General features: G+C 41.9%; 1 protein-coding gene across 1 annotated transcript in view; it reads left to right on the top strand.

Annotated features, from left to right (window-relative positions):
- Window positions 1-631: 631 nt before the first annotated feature.
- Window positions 632-10,606, top strand: part of BMPR1A (bone morphogenetic protein receptor, type IA) — a 157,329-nt gene continuing 147,354 nt past the window's right edge. Inside the window, exon 1 of the mRNA XM_006875917.1 lies at window positions 632-776. The gene's annotated coding sequence lies outside the window, so the exon portion shown is untranslated. The remainder of the gene's footprint in view (window positions 777-10,606) is intronic.

The raw sequence follows: 10,606 nt of genomic DNA, 5'->3' as shown, positions 1-10,606 counted from the left end.
CACGAAGGAACCCTATGAGTTTAGTAGATACTGGCGCCCCCACGCTCCCACAACAGCTTTTCCCGTCCTGGGCTGGGTGGGTAGCCGACAGTCTTCTAGCGGCGCCCAGTTCCGGAGAGCTCAGTGCTCGCAAGTCTACGGCTTGAGCGAGAAGGCAGTGAGGCAGCCCCTACCACCGAGACGGAGATGGAGATGGTTACTTAGGAGGGGCCAGTGGGGCCAAGGGAAGGAGACGCCCCCCTACCGCAGTCCGGCGCCCCCTTGCCGGCAGCCCGCCTGCCTCCCCGGCAGCGGGGCGCCGGGCTTCGCGGACCCTTCGGGCACTTCCGCCGCGGGCTCGGCTCCTTTCGAGTGGAGGGGGGGCAGGGCGGGGCCGACGCCCTGGTAGGGAGCGCGCCGCGCTGGTGAGCGCCCTCCCAGTGCGCGCGCGCGGTGCCGGAGTCTTGCTGAGGCCCGCCCATCCCCCACACGGCCCCCACACCCTCGCCGCGCCCCCATGCGAGTGGCGGCGGCGACGGCTGCCGAGATTGGAATCTGCCTGCTGGGGCTGGGCGAAGGAGGAGGGAGGAGAGGACTGTAGGAAGGCTTGGACTCCAGCGCGTCACGCTGTCCGCGCGAGACGACTAGCAGACGATCGCGAAAGGGGCGACCGTGCCAGGGGCCGCTGCACGCGAGGGCGGAGGCCAAGCGGGGCCCCCGCTGCGCCCCGGCGGCTCGCCTCGCCTAGTCCCCCCTGCTCAGCGCCGAGGACTGGAGATGAGTTCCCCGGAGTCTGGGTGAGTTGGCTCGTTTGGAAAGTGCGTGAGCGTGCGGCGAAAACCCCGCCGCGGCGGAGGGGCAGGCTCGGGGCTGGACGCAGCGAAGTTTCTAAGGGAGCCGGCCTGCAGGAAGGCCCGGGCGGCGGCGGCAGGGCCCCAGCTAGGGGGCGGCCCGGTGCACCCACAGGGCCCTCGCGGCCTTGATTGTTTTGAGTCGGCGCCTCGCAGCGCCCCCCCAGGCCGCGGCTCCCATTGGGTCTCTGTCCCGACCCCCACCCCGCCCGAGACCACCGTTCCTCCAGACTGTGGGACGTGGTGTTCTTCCTGCTCCCGAGGCGTCCCGCCGCCTGGCCCCTCTTTTGTTTCCCACCCCCGGGTTCGGGCCAGAGTTTGGGAAGGCGGTGTTGGCGAAAGCAGCCTGCAAGTACGCGTCCTGAATCCTTAAATGGGAAAAGCGCTCACTCCTCTGGCCCTGTGCTTCGAGGTTGATATTTGTGATTTGCCTCCATACGCGTCTGCAAAAACAAAGCAAAAAGTAGGTTTCATGTAGATATAAAACAAAGTGTTTTTAGTTCCATCTCAAAACTTGTCCAAGGGTGGGGAGAAAGGTGCCGGGTCGGGTCTCGGAGGTCTCTGTTCACCTGTTGTACTTCGCTGCCATGTCTGTTGTGATTCTGCACTTCAGTTTCTGAAAACTTTTCTGCTGGGTTGAATGTGCCCTTTTTGTTTTTCCAGACTCCTAGTGGAAAGGTCTGGCAAGAAAAAAAGTTAGCTTGCGTCAGGGAAGAAAAATAATGTGCCATGTGTTAGGGTCTGACTTTTTAGCGTTTTGTGTTCTCAACTCGTTTCATTTGGTTAAAATGCTGCCGTTTTTCTTGTGTGATCAAAATGCTGCAGGTTAGTAAACTGTCCTGAGTACCTAGGATGAACTTGGCATGTTCACCTGTGTTACGTCACTTAATCCTCATGGTGAACCCCTGATACTGTAGTCTACGTTTTTTTAGGGGAGGAAAACGAGACTCAGAAGGTTAAGTAATTTGTCTTAAATGGGCTGGGATTTGAACGAGGATATTTCCTACTATTCAGGAGTCGTTAAATGAGCCAGCCATATGTTGAGTTAGAACACTCTTTCTGCAAACACACATTTGGGGAGCATTTTTCAATTAAACTCATACTTGAAAGAGTAGTTAGACAACTGAATTAAAGTAGAGTAACATGTTCATCATAGTTTTCAGTTATTCAAGTAAAAAGTTTTTGAACCAGAATCAAAATGCAGGCAGTTCTCAGATATAGGAATGGGTGGTTAGTGGCAATGAACCCTGGTGGCGCAGTAGTTAAGCAGTTGGTTGCTCATCAGAAAGGTTAGCAGTTGGGGCCTCCAATCGCTCCACAGGAGAAAGATGTAGTCAACTTCCATAAAAGTTGTTGTTGTTACGTGAGTTCAGTCTGTTCCTACTGATAGCAACTCTGTATAGGGTTTCTATGGAGTTGCTGGTAGAGTTGAGTGCTAGATCGTATGGTTAGCAGGCCAGTGTTTATCCTACAGCGCCACACCAGGACTCCCTTAAAGATTACAGCCTTGGAAATCCTGGAGGGCAGTTCTACTATGTCCTCAGAGGATTGGTAAGAATTGGAACCCACTCGACAGCAGCTGGTGTGTTTTTTGGTGTGGTTGAGTTGCTTGAAAGGCTGATTGAAATTTAGAAAGCATTTTTAATCGAACCAGTGTTCTATTTCTGTTTGACTTACCCTCTGTATTCTCCATGGAACTTGTTTCAGCTCTTTTCATCTTCCTCATTTCTCCCAACCCCTTACTGAAAAAGAACTTTACCTGATTACCTGATTCCTTCTATCATCAACTTCTTCCCTTCCATTTCAGAGAAAGTATTTTTTCCCCCCTTATTACTTGGTTAATCGACTCCTGGTGTGGTGCTCTAGGATCAGCACTGGACTGAAAACCACAAGGTCAATGTTTCAAACCCACCAGCTGCTTCTTGGAAACCCTACACAGGTTCGCTATGAGTTGTAACTGACTCTGACCGCTTTTAACAACAAAGATGACAACTTGGTTAACACCTTACTCGTTCTTTCTTTTTCTGCTTAGTGGGGTATGAATTAAACTCCCCTTCTCATTATGGGATGCTGCTTCTTGGAAACAAACAGTTGGATCTGACTAGATGACACAACAAAAACTATCTATGAATTCTGAAAAGTAACCAATGTGCTTAATGTTTCTTCATTTTAAAACCTTACCTTAAGTCTGTTATTCCCTCAAATTGTCTTGTTGCTTTTCCTTTTTAAAACTTTTTAATTGTGAATTGAGTGAAGGCTTACAGACAAGATGATCAGTTTTACATTTTACAAATCATATACTTTGTTTCATTTCAATGATTATAATCCCTTCCATGCAATAACATTTATCCAACTTCTTCACTGAGGTTCTCATTTCCATTCCATTTTCCTTCCCATCCCTTCTTAACTTTGTTCTTAGGTAAATGTTGTTGCCTTTTGATATTGAGTAATTGACCATACCATAGAGAGCATACCTATATACCTAGCTACTACTTGGCTGAAAATTGGACCATGAGGATGAGTTCTGTTCTAGACCTAAAGGTTGATCGAGGGCTGTAGTCTCAGGTTCCTCCAGCCTCTTTCTGACCAGTAAGCCAGGTCTTTTTTTTTTTTTTTTTAAATAAGTTTTGAGCTTTGTTCCACGTTTTGTCCCACTCTATGTGGGACCTTCTAATGTGATCCCTTTAGAGCAGTTGGTATTGGTAGCCGGGCACCATCTAGTTCTGGTCTCAGAGTTGTGACTAATGTTCACCTGCTCCATTGGTCCATTGGACTAGTCGATTACAAGTATCTTCCATTTTTACCACTCTTCTTGCTTCTGCACATGGAGAGACCAATGTTGTTGTTGTTGTTAAGTGCTGTCAAGTTGATTCCAACCCATAGAGGCCCCCTGTATAGGGTTTCCAAGGAGCAGCTGGTGAGCTTGAACCACCTACCTTGCAGTTCAAATGGCTTTGCAGTTTGGCGCATTAACCCACAGCGCCACACCGGGACTCCAATAGTTGCACCTCATATGACCACTCATGAGTGTTTAAGATCCCAGATGTTATTCAACAAAGTAGAATATAGAACATTGTCTTTGTTGTTAAGTGCTGTCGAGTTAATTCCGACCCATAGTGTCCCAGTATAGGGTTTCTGAGGAGCAGCTGGTGAGCTTGAATCGCTGACCTGGCAGTTCAAACGGCTTTGCAGTCTGGCACATTAACCCACAGTGCCACACCAGGACTCCTAAGATGATTGATGGTATCTAAAAAATTTTCTTTCTTTTGCCCCTTGTATGCTCCATCACATTCATAAGTATGCAGCAAAGGTAAAAATACCAGTATACAAACAACCTTTTTCAAACCCTTATAAGTCTCTGTGTATACTCCCACTCTCCCTCACATACCTGTTCAGCCTGTTTATCTGTCCATCTGTCTACAGTAGAACATTGTTGTTCCAGAGTTGTATATATAGCAGTATTTACCTCTATCCCCTTTGGCCCTTGCATACCTCCCTGTATCTTCACCTATATTTATCATTCTTCTGTCTACCTCCTTCTTGTATATCACATTCCCCATCACCCAAGTTAATGTGTCTGTCCTCTAGCTAGTGAGTTGCTCTCCCTTCCCGCCCACCCCTGGTAACCATCAAAGAATGTTTCTTTTAGCATGGAGACTAAAATGTTTTCTTGACTTTTTACAATAATGATCTCATAAAATATTTGTCCTTTTGTGGTTGACTGATTTCACTCAGCATAATGTCCCCTAAGTTCATCCATGTAATGAAGTGCTTTGAAGATTCATCATTATTCTTCAGTGCTACATAGTAGTCTATTGTGTTTATGTACCAAAGTTTGTTTATCCATTCTTCCATTGTTGGGCATTTAGGCTATCTCCATCTTTTTTGCTGTTGTGAAGAGTACTGTGATGAACATTGGTATGCATATATTCATATCTTGGATCTATACCAAGTAGAGGGATTGTGGGTCATACAGTGTTTCTATTTCCTACCTTTTGAGGAAGCACCACACCATTTTCCACAGTGGTTGTACCAGTTTATAGTCCCACTGGCAATGTAAGGGTCCCATCTCTCCACATCCTCACCAGCATGCATTTGTTGTTTTCTATTTTTTTGAACTTTGCTATTAATGCTAGTGTGGCACTGTAGGATAAGCACTGGAGCGCAAGGTTGGTTTGAACTCACCAGCAGCTCCTTGGATACCCTGTACTGGGTTGCTGTGAGTCAGAATCCACTGGATGGCACTTAACAACAGCAGGAGTAAGGACTATGACTAGGTATAAGCTAGGCCTAGGACTTCTTTAAGTGTTAGAGTCATGGTTAGGACTAGCATTTGTGTTAGGGCTAGGAGTAAGACTTGATTTCGTTTCTATGGTTATAGTTAGGTTTCTTTTTTTTCCCCTTGAAATATTGATTTACTCTTCATTTGGAAGTTCTGTAACATTTTTCCCTGTTTTTACTTTATGGGTTTTGTTGCAAATGGGTTCCTGGTTTTCAGTTTTGTAGGTTTGTTTTACTTCTACATGTGGTTTGAGTTTTTTGTGATAATGTCGCATGTATTGGTCTTCAGGTTGTTGGTTCTCTGTCTAAAGAACTCCTTTTTTAGGATCTTTTGGAAGGCTGATGTAGTTTCTTAAATTCTTTTGTTTCTGTTTATTTGGAAATGTATTAATTTTGCCATCATATTTGATGAACACTTTAACTTAGTATATGAATCTTAATGAGCTCTGGGCTACATGTGGGGCTGCTAACCGCAAGATCAACAGTTTGAACTCACCAACTGCTCCACAGAAGTCCTATACAGGGTCACTGTGAGTCAGAACAGACTCAATGGCATCATACAACAGTATGATTTTGGTTGGCAGTTTTTCCTTTCAGAGTTTTATACATGTCATCCTGTTGTTTTTTTGCCTGCATGGTTTCTCCTGAGAAATCAGAGCTTAGTCTTAATAGTTTTCCTTTGTAGGTAACTTTTCTGTTTTCCTGAGCTGGTCTCAGGATACTTTCTTTGTCTTTGGTTTGAAAAATTTGATTATAATATGTCTTGATGACTTTCTTATGTAGTCTATCCTTTTTGCAGTTTAACTTTTTTTTTTTTCCAGTTTGTTTAACTTTTGAATGACTATCTTCATCTTCAATGTTAGTGAAATTTTTTGGACAATTTTCTCTACTTTGGGGGGCGGGGGTGGTTCTTCCTGTTCTGGAATTGTAGTTACATGTTAAATTATTCATCTTGCTAGGTCCCACATAAATCTTAGGCTTTCTTTGGATTTTTAAATTATTTTTTGTGTTTGTTCTTCTTACAGATGAATATTGAGAAAAGATTTGTCTGTAAGCTTAGTAATTTGGCCTTCCATTGATTCAATTCTAGTTCTTTGTCCTTTCAGTGTACTATTTCTGAAGTCTTAGTATTGATCTTACCTGGCTTTCTAATTTCTGTATTTGTATGGTTTCTAATTTTTCATTACTTTTGTCAGTTTGTTCTTGGACTGTTTTGAATTCTTCTGAAGGTTTTTTCTGTGATTGCTTTTGCTTTCCTTGATTTTTCTCTCAATCTGTTGTAGGTACTTAAATATTCTTTTTTCACAAGGTTGGCAGTTCAATCCCACTAGCTGCTCCTTGGAAAAAGATGAGCTCCTGTAAAGTTTTACTGCCTTGGAAACCCTGTATAGGGTCACTATAAGTTGGAAACCAATTCGATGGCACTTAATAATAGCAATAACCGGTAGTTCTGAAACCATTTTCATACCCTTCTGTTATTATATTTTTTGACTCCATATTTTTGTCACTTGTTTGAGAAACTATTTCTTGTTTCTCTGTGCAAGCTGAAATTGTCTGTTTTCTCTGTGATGTTGTGGTGCCGTGTTTATATTTAATTGATGATTGTATGCTGTTGTGTTCTTAGCCACCTGTCTCCTGATGGATGTGATAGAGACAGTAAGTGAACATTTGACGCTCATGTAATATAGTTCTGGGTAGATTCATGTGCCTCTAGAAGATGGGGTAGCACTCCGAGCTCTTGACCCCAGGTAGTGTAAAGGCTGCACTGGCGGGGGCACCACTAGCCTCTAGGTTGGGGATGATAGGAACTGACCATGCCCTATTTACCAGGAGGGCATAGAACAAGAGAGACGCATATACCTTTTGCTGCCAACCCTCACCTATGTTTTATGCGTGCAGGTCACTGAATTGGCATCTCCTTGCAAAAACTCCAGATGGCCACACTGATCTATGCTAGCTGCAGCCTGCCATTTCTGTTCTGTTCCTTCTTCAGTCGGCACTCTTGTTGCTCCACTCCCTGCCTGGAGTGCCATCTACCTCTTCGTGTCACTACAAAGCAAATGCTGAATGCTAGTTTCTTTTTGCCTTTTTTTTTTTTTTTAATGAAAGTCAAAATCCTCCAGATTGCTGTAGTGTATCAAAAATAAGTAGTAATATAGTTTTTTTGTAAAAGCTAAGTGACATAAAGAGAGCTTTTGAAAAGTGGGAGATACTTAGACAGTTTTTATTAGCTATGTTGTTGTGTTGTTAGTGCCCTCTCTCAAGTCGATTCCGACCCATAGCAACCCTGTATAGGGCTTCTAAGGACCTTGAAATTCCGACCTTGCAGTTAGAATGGCTTTTCAGTCTGGCGCATTAACCCACAGCACCACACCAGGATTATGAGGGGCTTCAAAAAGCTCGTGGAAAATAGAAATTTTCTACATACTTCTTTTTTTTCTTTCATTTTTGTCCTTTTTTTTTTTTGTGGATGGGGGCAGGATGTACTACACCAAAACACTCAGGAATATATAATCATGCGTACACTTTGAGGCTCCTTTGTATAAGGAGATAATCTTTTTGGGGGGGTGGGAGGCATTTTATTGTGCTTTAGGTGAAAAGTTACATAGCAGATTTAGTTTTCCAATAAATTATATAAATTGTTTCATGACATTGGTTGCAATTCTCAAAATGTGTTAGCAAATATGTCAGCACTTTCCATTTTCCTCCCTTGATTCTGTTCCTACATTCATCCTGTCTCCTCCCCTCCCTTCACATCTTGGACTCTTCCATATGAATAATTCTCAAATATCTATTTTTTATTTCTGTTCTACCCTTGAATTCTGTTTTTCTGACTGCTTTATGTATATCTCTGCATGATTATTCTGGGTCAAACTGAAATCCTCTTCCTTACCAAACTTGCTTCTCTGGTGTTCCTTATTTCTGTTGATGTCCTATCAAATCAAACCTTGCTCCATTCCCTAACATCTTGTCAGTGTGTTTGTTGATGCTTTTTACATGGTATAATGCCTTTCCTCTCTACTCCTGCTAACTCTGGTATGTTATTAGCTGCTATCAAGTTGATTCTGACTCAGAGTAAGCCTGTGTACAACAGTACAGAACAGTACTTGATTCCTGTGCCATCTTCACAGTCTTTACACACCGTGGAGTCACTCTTGCTGAGAGTCTTCCTCTTTGATGCTGACCCTCTGCTTTTCCAAGCATATGTCCTTCATGTGAGCTGATGTGTCACCATCTTCTCTTCTAAGGAGCATTCTAGCTAAATTTCTTCCAAGACAGATTTGTTAATTTTTCTAGAAGTCCATGGTATATTTATTAATCTTTGCCAACACAATAATTCAAAAGCATCAATTCTTCAGTCTTCCTTATTCGTTGTCCAGTGTTTACATCTTTCTTTTATGGAGCAACTGATAGATCCAAACTACTCACCTTGTGATTAGCAGTCCGGCTCATAATCTACTACGCTGCCAGAGCTTCTTTGTGGATAGCAATAGAAGGCTTAACTATTTGATCCACCGTAGGACTCCATATAGTCATATAAGTGGAATCATACAATATAAGGGGACTTCAAAAGTTCATGAAAAAACTCTATTACCGTTTAATTCTATTTTTTTCATAAACTTTTTGAAGCCCACTCGTATTTACCCTTTTGTGACATACTTTGCTTAGCGGAACTATAGAATAAGTACAGGACTGCAAGGTCAGGTTAAACCACAGGTCAGCTGTTCAGACTCACCCATTCACTCGTTGCTTCAGAAGTAACTTGACAGCACTTAACAACAATGTTTTAAAGAGAGCGATGGGTTTGGTTTGGGTTTTGAGTGTCCATGTGTTAGCATGTTATCAGGATTTCATTTCTCCTTAAGGTTGTTAACAGTAATATACTGTTGTTTATCTTAAATTGTTTTTGTTCTCTGCATAAGTTCTTTTTACCCCTCCTTCTATTGGTGCTTATACGGCTCCTTCTACTTGGATTACGTTTCTGGCCAATTGCCATGTTTCCAAGTCCGAACCATTCTTTAAGCTCATTTCAAATCTACCACTTCTATGAATTTTTTTTTTCTCATTTTCTTCCTCTGAATGAAATTCTTAGTTCTGAATTTGATTTTTATATAATATTAATGCACTGACTGATTTGTCTTTTTAAAAATCAGCTTTACTGAGTAATTTGCACACATTTATGTGTGCAGTTCCTTGAGTCATTTGTTTTTTTATAACTATTTTTATACAATTAGTTATGTTACTAGGTTGCAGGCCAGGTTTGTATCTGATATTGTTGTATATTAAAATGAATAAATGAGGAAGGTCCCTTTCTAGTCTATTGTACTTTTGTACTGATTTTAATTCTTAATCTTGGGAACAGGAGCCACAGAAAATTAGTTTCCTTTCAGGCTGTTCTCTCTGGCTAAAATTTGGACCACAAACCCTCTCCTGTCCTTTCCTCCCCCCACTTCTTACTAGCTTTTATGTTCTTAGAGATTGCTTCTTAAGAATATTTCCAGGTCCATAATGGTCAGGTCAGTTTGACTCTGTATCACTTACAAGATTAATTGTTGAGTTGCATTGAATTATAATTGTATACGTCATAATTTTATAGATCACTTATAAAGAGAATGCTTCCAGTTAATTATAAGAAGCCATTGATTGTAAGATACACCCCAATTTTAGAGATGCTAAAATATGAAAAATATACACACCTTAGAATTAATAGGACACCTCTCCCTAATTGTAACTCCCATTCTTCCTTCAATTTACACATTGGGAAGAAAGAAATGAAATGAAGCCACACTTACATATAACTCAGTTTTAGTTCTACTGTCACTGTGAGAAGTTAATTTTAAAAGATGCTTGTTAAACTTCCTCAACATGAGAGATTTCAGGCCATCTAGAGGAATACTTAATTTTGCATTGGAGCCCTCCCATGACTAGATATAGGCAAGTCTGAGCCGTAGGCACCTTGACCTCCTAATTTTCCTCCTAATTTCTTTTTTCTCTCTCATTATCTGAACGCATGGATTCTCTTTAAGAGCTGATAATTTTCCCAAAATGGTGTAAATTACATAAAGGGGGTTGTGGAAGGATTGTGATGGCCAATTATATGGATTGTTTTAAAAACATTATTCAGACCTTAAGAATGTCATTGACAATCATGATATCCTTTGTTTAAAAAAAATGCAAAGATGTAAGTGCGTATTTTTAATGTGTATCAGTTTTGTAGTCACTATTTTAAAGGCTATCCCCTCCTGCCATAAATAAACAAAAATAATATACTCAGCAGTTCTGAGCACTAGTTCTTACTTAAGATTAGGTGACCAGTGGAATACATCTCATATTTAGTTCACATGAGCAATTAAAAACAGTGCTAATGAATAGACATTGAATAGATCAGGAAGTTATTGAAATTTGTCTTTTATTGAAAACGGGTGAGTGTGAGCTACTCTGATACTGTAATCGTTGTTACTTTCACAAGATGAACCTTGTTTTAATTTTGGTAA

The sequence above is a fragment of the Chrysochloris asiatica genome, unplaced genomic scaffold, assembly GCF_000296735.1.
Source record: "Chrysochloris asiatica unplaced genomic scaffold, ChrAsi1.0 scaffold00346, whole genome shotgun sequence".
In the NCBI taxonomy this organism is placed as follows: domain Eukaryota; kingdom Metazoa; phylum Chordata; class Mammalia; order Afrosoricida; family Chrysochloridae; genus Chrysochloris; species Chrysochloris asiatica.
This window is presented reverse-complemented; position numbering and strand designations above follow the sequence as displayed.